Here is a 13,094-nt window from a genome sequence, read left to right as displayed (position 1 = left end):
CATTGATTTTGGTTCTTTGATTAAAATTTTTGTTGATTAAACATCAACCAGTTGCAGATGTATGGATAAGTTATCAACTGAATTCAATTTCAAAAGACTGGATTGAAAACTGGCCGGTCTGGTGATTTTGGTTGTGTAAATGGCTGACTTAGGTTGCTTTGTGGCAAACAAACTTATTGCTGAGAGAACAGTGTACATAAACAAATCAACTAGATTCAGAGTGATGCAGTTAAGCCATACAAACTCAGTCTTCTAGCCTACCTTGTGAGACACTGTTTTTCATTTAACCTGAATAATGTTCTGTGGATTTTTGTTGGTTTATAACTTCCTTTCAATATGGAGTCAGTGTGAGATACTCCTTTAAAATCTATATTAATAGATTTTTATCATTTTGGACAAAGGATTCTGAGTTTTGTCATTTTTTTGTCTTATTCAACCTTTTTATTAAGAACTGGTTGAGGATATTGATCAAAATCACAGATGACAGGAAGCTAAAGGAGACTGAATCGGGATCCAATAAAATCTTGGCATGTTAAAATGGACTCTAACAAGATAAAAAGTTAAAAAAAAATCAAACCTAATTCCTAACTTTAGGACCAATATCCCAATCCTCTAAGGATATATTGATTCAGAATATTTGAGAAGGACCTAAAAGTTTTGACTAGTTGTAGGGTTAGTACTGGTCAAAAATAAAATCTGTGGCTTTTAGAAAAGGATAAAGTGACCCTATGGTACATTAATAAATTAGCTTGCAAAATATGAGGAACTCAGACATCATTAGACTGTATCTGAATTATGTGTTTAGTTTCTCAATGTTTAGAGAGATCATAAAGCCCAGGAAATGAGTACCAACTTCAATTCAGATATCTGAAAGAACTAGGAATGTTTACACTGAAGAAAGTCCAGGGTACATGATAACTATCTTTAAATGTTTGAAAAGCTCTCTGGTTCTCCACAGTTCTCACTACTCCCTGTTTTATTTCCCACCTAGAGGAAGAGGATAATGTCATTTGTCCTCTTGTTTGAGTTTCTGCTTTGCTCACACCCAGCCCACTTCAACTTGTAACTTATTTGCCAGCCCTCTCTAGGCATTCAGTGTGTGATACTGGTTGTACACACTGATTGACTGGGTTGGTAAATAGGACTTATTTAGAAATCACTGATTTTCAAACTATATTTTTAGTTGAAATACCTCTAGTCCTCAATATCCACCTTGCCAAATAAAATCTTAGGCCAAACTTTAATTTATGAAACATGATAGAGCAGTTATTACCTTTAAAGTGGATGGACAATCTCTATCTCATTGTCTAACATTTCCCTTGAGGCAAGAAATAAAATTTAGGCCTCTGATGAACTAGTTTAAACAACACAGGATTTGAAATTCTCTTCCAAAGGATGAGATGAGATAAGGTAAATTCTAGTTTTTGTAAACACTTTGGAATATTGGCCTAAAGAAAATATCCATTTCCAGATGAAAATAAAGATATGCAAACTAAGGATCACAAACTAGTGGGAACTTCTGGATTTTTGTGATGGCTTTGACATTAAGCTGTTGAAAGGATTTCAGCTTGCCCCTGGAATATCAAGACAGGAAGGGGCATTCTGGAGACTGACTAGTTTACACTCTCACTATATAGATCTGGTTTGTTGAAAGAAACATGGCTAATTGGTGTCAGAGCTTGTATTGAAACCCAAGAATGACCTGGGGTTACACTCTCTCCAGCATGCTTCTTTTGTCTGAGGTATATAATAGCTTTGCTTTCCTTCTGTTCTCTGGGAGGGCTTTCCTCTGTCATTTTTTCCTGAGGTGTAACATCCATTTTTTCCTGTAACATCCATTACATAATTTTTAAACGTGGGGTGGGATGTTCCCCCTTTTCAAGTGGAATATAATACCAAAAATTGCTTTGTCTTACTTATTTTCTTTCAGGCAATGAGTACTTTATTGCTAACGAGGACATACTTGCCATAGAGAAGATGAAAAACATAACATTTGCAGTACAGATATTGGGAAACCAATGAAACAAATTCCAGCATTTGGTTGTTATTCAGACATGAATCTCTTTGTCTAACTGCTTTTCACTTTCTAGACCTGGATTTACTCCTATTTTCTTCAACTCAGAAGGGCTCAAAACTGCTGGAAATGATAAGAATTCAATTTCATTCATTTTCAAAATTCCCCTGGTTTGGGTTTAAGAGCATGAGGTCTGTTTATAGATAGTGATGTGATCACAGACATGCCAATGGATGTCATAAGGGAAAATGAGTAAATCAATTTAAAAATACCTGAAGATAGTTTTTTTATTTTTTATTTATTTATTTTTTTAATATAATTTTTATTTAATTCTTGTTCAAGTACAGGTTTCTGTCTTATAATCCCAACCCTGCCCACCCCCCACCCCATGCTCCCCGCCTCCCTCCCCTTTCCACCCCCCACCCTTAGTTATTGTCCATGTGTCTTTTATACTTGTTCATGTGAGTCCATTCCCTTTTCCCCTATGATTCTCTCCCCTCTCCCCTCTGGGCCCTGACAGCCTGTTGCATATTTGAGTGTCATTGGTTGTATTTTGCTTGCTTGTTTGGTTTGTTTAGATTCCTGTTAATGGTGAGATCATATGATATTTGTCTTTCACCGCCTGGCTTATTTCGCTCAGCATAATGAAGATAGTTTTTTTAAAAAGAGTGGTTTCAAAAAAAGTCTTTCTGAGGTATATCCAACTCTAAATCTAACTTTGCTCACAGAAACATTGTCTTGGGAAAATTCAGTGTTTATAGTTTTCTATTTTAACCATTTATTTATGTCATCATTAAGGAACATCTCCTTCAGCTAAGCACTGAATAACATTCACTTTAGAGCAGTGGCTTAAAGAGTGAGGAATTACTTATAGATTTTGAATCTTAACAGGAAATTAATTTAAGAACTCTGTCTTCCTGAAATCCATGAAAATGTGATCAGGATTGAATCAACACAGCTTGCACTTTTATTTTTTTTTCTTGGAGATCGAGGTTCTTTTCTTTGGTTTACAGTCAAACTTTGTCTTTTTCATTACTTTTGTAGTCCCAGTCTTAATTAAATAAAATAAAGTACCAAACTCAGATTCTCTTCTTGCTATGTCAGACAGAGGCTGTTTCCCAGTAATTTTGTCTAGCAGCTCCCAGAACAACGTCTTGGCTCTGAGACACTGCCTCATTGGACTTGAGACCTTGAGAGCTTTATTCTCATCCATTCTGAGTCAAACTTGACCCCCTTATTTAAAGCACAACACCCTGCCCAAACACAGCAGTGTCCAGTTGAAATAAAATATGTGCAATTATTTTTATTTCATGTGCTCATGTGTGCACCATGAATTCCAATAGTCATTGAGGAAAAGTAGATTAAACAAAGAAAAACTGAAGAAACATATTTTACTGATATCTCTAAGTGCTTCTAGTAAGAAATAATTATAGAGATGGCTAAATTACTTTGGTAAAATGTGAATGAGGAAGGGTATATTGACTAGATCAGTTTTTGACTAGATCAGTTTTTGCTTGACTTCTGATGCTCTTCCTACATTATTTGTCACTTCCCTGTCTCCTTTGTTGGTCCCTAGTCATCCTCCAGAGTTCTAAATGTTAGAATACCCTAGGACTCAGTTTCACACAGTCTTGTTTTCTCTATTTACACCAATTTCTTAGATGATTTCAATTACCCTCATGGTACTGAATGCTATCAATATGTGAGTGATTCCAAGAGTGTATCCTAGATCCTGAAGTTTATTTGCTCATTATACCTCTCCAGATAGATACTCAATGCAAATTTCAAATGTTAAAATGCTTAAAGTTAAACTCTTGATTTCCTACTCTCTCTTCATTAACTCACCTCTCCCCCTCTTTGGCCCATCTACATAAATAGTAGCTCCATGCTGTAGTAACTTATACCAACAAATTTAGGGGTCACCTTTGCCCTTTCTATTTCTCTCTTGTTCCTTATCTAACTCATCTGCTAGTGAATCAGCAAAATGTGAAGGCAGTATCATCACAATGTATTCCCAAGTCTGACTTGTGTCTCACTACTTTCATGAACTTCTACCCTGGCCTAAGCCTTTGTCTTTTGGAATGTTGCAGTCACCTTATACTGATCTCCCTGGTTTCTAGTTGTGTCCCCACACCCACCCCCTAGTCTATTTTTTACCCTGAAGCAGAGAAATCCTATCTCATTCAGGATTGATCTACAGACCTTACTCTGACTTATAATGTCCTCCATAGTTTTACTCTTACTCTTCTTTGACTTCATTTCTTTTCCTGTCCTTCCCAGCTCACATTCCTCCAGCCTTATTGGCATTCTTGCACTTCCCAAAACACATAAAGTGTACCCTGGACACAAGGTCTTGACCCTTGCTGGTTCCTCTGCTGGAAATGTCCTTTCTGCAGATAGCCATAGAGATACCTTCCTTACCTCCTTCAGTTCTATATTTAAATGTCACCTTGTCAGAGCAACTAAACCTGTATACTTTTTATAAAACAGAAACTCCTCTCTATTGGCATTCAGTCTTCCTCACACTTGGCTCTATTCATCCTCATAACATTTTCACCATCAGTTTTTCAATTGCATTATTTATCTGGTTTTGTCTTTGTCTTTTATACCCACTAATACATAAGTTTCATGGGATGAGGATATTGTTTGGTTTCCCATTGTGTTCTAGTACCTAGAACAGTACTTAACATGTATTTGAACTCAATAAATACTGAATGACTATGGTTTGCTAGCAAGCAACTAGATAATGAAGTTACACAAAAGTGGACAAAAGTAGGTTTATAGCTGTTTGTATGGAAATAATACACAAATGATAATATAATTCATGTTTTGCATACTCATACATGTAAACCTACTACTTTACCAACCCCTTTATTATGATTTTAATAATAGAGAACATACACAAAATGTTCACTTATAGAAGATATAATAGAGGACTTTTAGATATTTAAAGATATTTCTTTTTGTATCTTGGGATAGATTGAGGAAGAAACGAAGCCAGGAGAAAATTTGCCATACAAACAGTAAGATTTTAGGAAGTCTTAAGAGTCTGCTCGCTTATCATTTGAAAGTCTTCACCTTGTGGATTATAAAATGGTACAGAACCACTTTCTTCTATCTGTGTTGCTTTTTTTCTGCACTAGTGAGGCAGGAGATAATCAGGAAGGAGGAAACTCCAGAGGTGTCCCAGGGGTAATGTAAAAGATATCCATACAGAACAGAGACCCTGTTCAAAGACTAGTTGTTTCCACTTTCTGGAAAAGTGCTGAATCTTGGTGACTCATGAATGCACCTGTGCAGAAGATGCTACATGACCCCTGCTTCATTATAATGGCATTATAATAAATTAACATTGTGTGACCCTCTTTTCCAATGACTAATCAAGGAAAATCATGGGAGACCAAATGTGCAGTAGCTTTAAAGTAATACAACTACTTGTACATGCACAAGGAAAGCCCACCAAAACTAGCCAGGAAATATCTGCCCTATAAGAATAGAATCCCTCCAGCCCTTGAGGTCAATCTCTGCTTGAAGTTGGCCTGCTCCCATGTTCTGTGTAGTCTACTACCACTTAATAAATCTGCTCTCTCCCTTTCTGCTACAAACTCTGTGTTTTTGGTTCAATTCTTTGTCTGCGATCACCAAGAACCTGGTTACCTGCACCCACCTGTGACATTAGGACTTGTTAGAATTCTCCCAAAGGAAGTTAAAGCTCCTAAGAGATCTCTGGGCTTGCTAAAATGGTGTCTCCCAGAATATTCCCTTTCTCTTTTACCCAGCATGGCAGCATGAACAGTAGATATCACTTAAAAATGTGCTCAAAACATCTAGAAAAAGCCAGGCAGACTCATTAGCAGCTTTCCCTGTGACTTTCTGAATCCGTGGTAAATAATTCTTCCCTGATTCCCACAAATAGTTAATTGTAACACTAGCAGCAACTCTTTGAGGCAGGAAGCCAGGCACATCTGCATCCTCATTGGAGATACTGAAAGTCACTCCCTTCTGCCTAATAAAACTAGCAGATCAGAGCTGATTAGCTTTTCCCACAGGTTGGACTATTACTGAAGACACCTGGCTCCTGCTTCCTCCTGCAGCATATTTCTCCTTCTTGCAGTGCTGTCAAATCACTCTCAAAATGTCTAATACCCCATGGAAAGTTTACATTTGCTGAGTCTACCTCTTCATGAGGTATCTAGAAAATGAATTTGGTCACCAGCTGAGAAACTAAGTCAAAATCTGCTCCACATGGGTCTCTTGGCTTCACAATTAGGGCTCAAAGCATGGTCAGGTTTATGTGTTTACAAATTCAGGTTTCCTTCTGATCTAAATGCAATCCCTGGAGGAGGGCAGTGAGGAGAAGCTGGTTGCCTAGAGAGAGTTGCTGACCCTGGAAGACATGCAAACTCAAGGCTCAGGGCAGAATTTAGACCCCCATGGTCTTTAGACCTGGTGTTATTTTCACATTACAGGGTAAAAGGGACTTTGCAGATGTAATTAAGGTCAATTATCTGCTGACTTTAAGAGAAGGAGATTATATTAGGTTATCTTGATGGGCCCCCTGAAGTCACATGAATCCTTAAGGAGAAAGGGAACCAGAGAAATCTAGCATGCAGGAAGGATTTGAAGGAGCCACAAGAGATAGCACTGTTCTCAATCATGTGTGCAAATAGCATTCTTAAATACCCTTTTCTACATGGAACTCCCTATCTTGAATTCTTTTTCCAGGAAATCCAAGCCACCCTTTATTTGCTTGCCTCACTTCCCTTTCTTATTTTACTCTTCCTCTTGTTTTTCCTAGGATTGACTTCCTAAATAAATGATCGTCTTCCAAGTCCTTGTCTCAGGGTTTGCTTCTTCCAGAAACCAAAACTAAAACTGCAATGTTCAACACACATTCACATTCTTAGAATTGTTATTGAACGAATGCAGGAGGAAGCCCTGGAGTTATCCTATCTGTTCTCTTTCTATTCAGTGGTCTGGTTACTGCAGAAATGTCATGAACACAATCATTGAAGGACTGCATCCTTGCTTCCTCCTCACTCATGTGCTGAGGGTCACTCTCTGGCTAGTTGGGAATGGAGGGGTGTGAGCCCAAATGCCTTCCTAATGTATTTCATAGTATGTGTCATCATTTGCATTTATACTTATTTTTTTGTAAATTATCTTTCCTCTTGGAGCCTGAAAACACATAGCACATTTTAAAAGTGTGTGTTTACTGATTACAGATTCTTGAGTTGAGAAAATAAGGTGGAGAGGGACAAAGAGGGAAAAGCAGAGGAAAGTAGGAAAGTGCCTAACTTTGCTCTATACTTCTTTTGGAGTTATTTGCCCATGTAAAGTAGTTCACATTTTTATATGTATAGAAAATTGAGCTGTTTACAGAATAGGAAATGTCCAGATCACTGAAGGAATCTCATCGTTCAGATTATAATGAGACAATTACTGGGAAGTAGGTTGGGAGAAGGACAACATTGAGTGTGAGGCTGGAACTTACCCATTTTCTACCAATTAACTTTTTAATTTAAATATTTTCCCTATACTTCGATCTATCCTTTTCTGTTTTCTTTACTATCTAGCTTCAATATCACTTTACTTCAGTTTCATACATCCCTGGTTTGCTTATTTTTCTGTTTGGAGTGGAAATGGTAGAGGAGAACATGAGCACTTGTTAGCTAAAACAGGGTGATGGTGGGGTGAGGTGGGTGTCTCTTAGGAACTCTGGCTAATCATAGTTCAGTATCTCAAAACTTCAAACTTCACCATTTTAGAGTTAATAAATATGAAGATAAAAACCTATTCTTTGCTAGAAATTCTTTTAAAAAGGTACTAAAACTTTCTAATTTTTATTTTTTTAAAGATCTTATTTATTTATTTTTGAGAGAGGGGAAGGGAGGGAGAAAGAGAAGGAGAGAAAGATCATTGTGTGGTTGCTTCTTGTGCAGCCCTTACTGGGGACTTGGTCTGCAACTCAGAGATGTGCCCTAGACAGGAATCAAACCAGTGAGCCTTTAATTCATAGGCTGACACTGAACTACTGAGACACAAAAGCCAGGGCTCTAATTTCTATTTTCACCAAACCCACAAACTGAGAGATTATCATGCATTCCCTGTGATCATAAAGAGAAGACACCCCAAATTCTATTAGTTACCCACTAGTAGAAGGCTTGGTCAACACCCACCCCCGCAAAAGAAAAGTGGAGGAAGACATTTTTCTCCACGATATTTTCTATTTGATAGTATATTTTCCAAAAGATAATGGTGCTTTTTCTTATTTTTTCTAATTTTTAATCAAATTGATCAAATGGTTATCTAATATAAATTTAAAAAGACAATGTATACAAGTAACATGTCATTATCATAAAAATACTATGATCAATATTAGGTATTTGAGAAGAATTGGAAGCTAAGAGTTTAGCAATTGTGAGAAAATTTTCTGTAACTTGAAGAGAAAGAAGGTGAATAATTTCATTGCTTGCAATGAACTGCTGAAGTTTCAGCATTCTTTTCAGAAAGATTTGTGTGGATTGTAAATAAATTGCTGTTATTGTTCTGATACTCTCATGCATTCCTTCAAATCATATTTTCCCTGTTATATTTGCTTAATCTTTCTTATCTAAGTTTATGTACAATTGTACAAAATGCTCACCAATCATGGCTAAATTACCCCATCTAAGTTAGACCTAAAAACATTATTGTGTCATGTCAGAAAAGGGCCCAAAGTGATTATAAACTACCCCCAGCTATGTGAACCACCTGAGTTTCAACCATGATAATAAATTCATTTTGAAAAATAATATCAATTATTGTAAGTCCCATAAAGAAATAAAGCCTGGTTTATAACTATTTAGATGTTTGTTTAAAAAATCACATCATTTATATCCAGTTAATTTTAAAGAATAGGCAATATTCTCTTTTGTTCTAGTGATATTGTTCTATCAGATTTTCGAAGGACTATCTGGGGAAATTAACTGTTGCGGATTTTTTGAATACCCTAAAACTTCACAAATAAGCTCAGAATAGACCTTTGAAAAACAAAAAACACATCCTATAATCCATGTGGCTGCCTTCTGTGGTCATTAGATATGACATACACTTGGATAAGAAGCTCTCACACATAGAATACAAAGGAAAATATCCTTTCTTTGAGATTTAGACAGAAGAATTTTTAATGGATTGATAGGAGTTTTTGATTTGTAAAATGGAAAGAGGTTTAACAATGATTTTAAGGGATAATTATTTGACCTAGTGATATTGCTTAGAAAAACAAGCAAATATTTATAATTCTTGAATTAAATATAACTGCACTCAACAAATTAAATTCAAGTTACTTCTTTGTTAAATTATTGGACTTCCATATGAGTAGTGTATGTTGCTCATTGAACAATGTGAGTTTTTATGTTTTTGAATGTATTTTATTTCAATACTGTGCCATCGGGTGTGCAAATATAGTTCTACAGAAATGTGAACAAATGTCATATTAAACAAATTTGTTTTCCACTTCTTTTAAAGTACTTGTAGAACTTTTGTGGTTTGATATGTAGACCATGAACCACAATGAGCTTTTGGTGTCAAGATTTGTTGACACTGTTCCTAGCCAAAGTTTAACAAATCTCACAGAGGTTTTGGGCAAAGGACACTTATTCTTGATCTTGATGCTGAGAAGGCATTTTTATTTTATTATCTTATTCCAATTTTGGATGTATTTGTTACATCTTCAAATAATTTTAGCTACCAAAACTTTCTAAACATATTGTTCTTGCTTTGGTGGCTGTATTAGTACTGTGAATATGATTGGGAATATAGTGTTCTAGACTTTGGAAATTAAAAACTTGTTCTTATGGGATTCTTAGTGGCAAGACTTAGAAGTACTGAAACAGTAATTGGTTCTCTTTACCCATAGTTAAGAATGTACTAAAGGAAGAGCTCAGGAGAAAGATATACTTCTGTTTCCTAATGGATGCACATTTTACAACAGGCATAAAGATATCAGATGAGAAAAACAATACTATTCCATGAATTAAAACCCCGAGGAATAATTATTAATCTGCTATGTGCTCAGAATTGCATTATACAAACATACCCAAAATAAACAAGACATAAGTTTTGTTTTTTAGCATCTAAATGTTGCTATTCAATATTCTGCTAATTGTTTTGGCAGAAAGAAATGGAAAGGTAAATGAACACCTTTAAAACAGTCTACATCAGAATTTGTTTTCTCTATTGCCTGGTGTTCTGATGAACAAATATAGATATGCTGAAAGCAGCACTTTATTGACCTGGACAAAAAGCACATACAATTTTTAAATAGTCTTTTTCCTGTTTTCCTTAGATATAAAAATTAACTGCTAAATGAGGGGCAAACATTCTTGAAATTTCTATTTTGAAATTAGAGCAAAACCAAAAGCAAACTTGGTTCTCTATTTTTTAATTCTTTATTTCTTGGGTTGGTAGAAGCCCGTGGTTGTTATTTGGCTAAAAAGCTACCTAGGTGGATTCAGCCCTGGGAGCTTGTAACAGCTCAGTTCTCCTGCTCTAAGTGCTTGGTTTCTTGGGGTTTGCACTTGGTTTGCAGTCCAAGAAGAGGCCAAGAAGTAAAGCAGAGATAGGAGGAAGAAGGAACCTGGTGCTGGCAACACGTTTAAAGTCTGTAGGTCTAGAAGATAACATATTTCAGAGAATGATAGGGAAACTTGCTTTTAAGATCTTGATTTATGGGATGTAACTTGCAATATCTATGCAAGAAACAAAAGCCTGGGTCATAATCTTTTCTGGCTACCTGGTTCTTCCCCCTTTCTCTCTATACTTCTATTTACTTTTCTTTCTGCAACCTATTTGAATGTGCTTGAGAATCCAAAATTTGAGGTATCTTAATGCTCAACCTATTTGCCCCTTTGTCCTCACATTGATACTCTTTCACTGTTTATAGTTAATGTTTTTTAATCAATAGTCACCCCTGTGTTTTGCTATCAGCTGATACCAAATTCAGATGACCATGAGAATATTATGCAGGAAAAACTCAGGCCTTAATCTAATTTAAAACAAGGCAGTCAACAATAGAAGTGTTTGTTTTATTTTTTACAAGAAAATTATGAGATTTTATGTTTTTTTCAGACTGACTTTATTGGCAACAGCCTTGGCCTTTAATCTTGATGATAAGATAGAGAAAATGTACAGATTTATGACCTTTGGTTTCCCTGCTAACTTTTGTTGTTACCCCTACTAGGTAGAGGCAGAGAGTTACCAGGACCCTTATAATGGCAATGAAGGGAGAATGGACACCCCTTTAGGCTAAAGTTGATATTTTGAGGAGAAAGACAAATAATTAGAGTCACCAATGAATGGCCTCATTTCTTACTATTCAACCTATCTTATTTTCTCCTCTTTTGGAAACATCACTGTACACTTAAAGAATCAGTATATCAAAAAACATTTCAAGTGAGTACAAAAACAAGAAAACCTTAGCCTACCAATCCCAAGAAGTCTCTCTGGACCAAACAATGACTTCTTAGTTTTGCTGTTCCTCAGTTCTCTTTCCCAGCCCAAGCCTTTCAAGAATCTTCTGCTTCATTTTCTTTTATATCTTACTCTCTTAGTGATCTTGGGGCAACATCTTTAATCATAAAAGAAGGCAAAGCAATGAAACTTAAAATATACAAGTAAAAGCAAAACAATTGGCCATAAAGTGTAAGATCAAGATAAAATGTAGGGAAAACCAGTGTCATAGTGTACCAGAGTGATTTTTATCTACTGTTGCACACCCTGGATCCACAGATGAAAAAGAAGACAGGATCCCTATCCATGAGCTTCCCAGCATCCACGGGCCCTGAAATGGAACAGTTAGAGCTACGGTGGCTATAACACAGAAAAGAGAGCTTCTCCCTTAGAGAGCGGTTCCAGCTTTTACAATAGACCCTTTGAGAATGCGTGGCATTGGCTGGCAGCACAGGCAGCTTGGATATTACCTTGAAAGCAAAAATACAGTAGCTTCTTAGAGTAGAATTCCACTACAGGGAATGTGGGATTCCCTGGGTCAAGGAATTAAAGAAAAACTGGCTGTGACTTGTCAGTTGGTGATCTGCTGGGAAACCTGTTTTATCCACATTGCTAATTAAAGCTCAAATTAAAACTAGTCAATGTTCACAGAAAGAGTCCCACAAGAGTGAATTTACAAATTCCATCAGCTCAAAAAGAATTTCATGTGTAAATCCCTTACTCAAACATCTGACCTCTTTACAGCCACTTTCCTTCAAGAGTCCTGGTAAAGAGATTATGCATCTTCATTGCTTCAATGTATAGGGGGCAACTTGTCTAGATTATTAATTTTCCTCTGAGTGAATTGCATAAGAAAAATCAAAATCTAGCCAACTGAAAAAGTAAGTAAATATATAGGATGACAACAAAATTTGAAGAGGAAGGCTTCAGTGATGAACAAAGATTCCATTCTGAAATTGGGGAGTGAGAATACTGAAGAAGTTGCCATTTTGTGGCTAAGGTAATAAATTTGGTTGCAGGAAAGTTGAGTTTAAGCTGCTAGGGGGAAATAAAACCTGGAGTCCAAAAGCAAGGTAAATATTAGAGGTAAAAAAATGAGGTTCATGAGCATTAGGAAGACAGTTGAAATATGGTGATAAATCAGGTCCATGTGAGAAATTGAAGGGCAGAAGAGGAGCTCTCATAGCTGCAACCACGCATGGAGACTGAGAAGTTCACTGCCAATTGTGAGCTAATAACTTACTGGCCTACTCATTTTCCCATTCATAGTATGTGGCATGACAACTTCCTCAGAGCATGTGGATTCACCAGTAGAAGTGTTCTATAAAATGATTTTTGTTGTCTTTTCATCCACCACAGGCCTAAACACATTGCCAGGCAATGAGAAGTTCTCATGCTATGATGGAAAAGAAGACAGCCAGTGAAGGGTGGTGTCCTTGTTTACTCCTCTCCAATCTCTATAAAGGGTACATTTATTTTCCATAATACACAAGATAGAGGAGTGGAGAGTCCCTGGTGCCAAGGATCTATTTGGCCCATCTCAGTACACTGAATGACTTCAAAATTTCCTGCCTATCCTCTTTTATAC

At 36.5% G+C, this 13,094-nt stretch overlaps 1 protein-coding gene across 1 annotated transcript in view; it reads right to left on the bottom strand.

Annotated features, from left to right (window-relative positions):
• Positions 1 to 13,094, bottom strand: part of PCSK2 (proprotein convertase subtilisin/kexin type 2) — a 356,721-nt gene that overhangs the window by 261,061 nt on the left and 82,566 nt on the right. The window lies entirely within an intron of this gene.

Source organism: Sturnira hondurensis, unplaced genomic scaffold (assembly GCF_014824575.4).
Source record: "Sturnira hondurensis isolate 20B ecotype Veracruz unplaced genomic scaffold, ASM1482457v3 Scaffold0003874, whole genome shotgun sequence".
In the NCBI taxonomy this organism is placed as follows: Eukaryota; Metazoa; Chordata; class Mammalia; order Chiroptera; family Phyllostomidae; genus Sturnira; species Sturnira hondurensis.
Note: the sequence above shows the minus strand (reverse complement) of the source record. Positions and strands in the feature narration are given on the sequence as shown.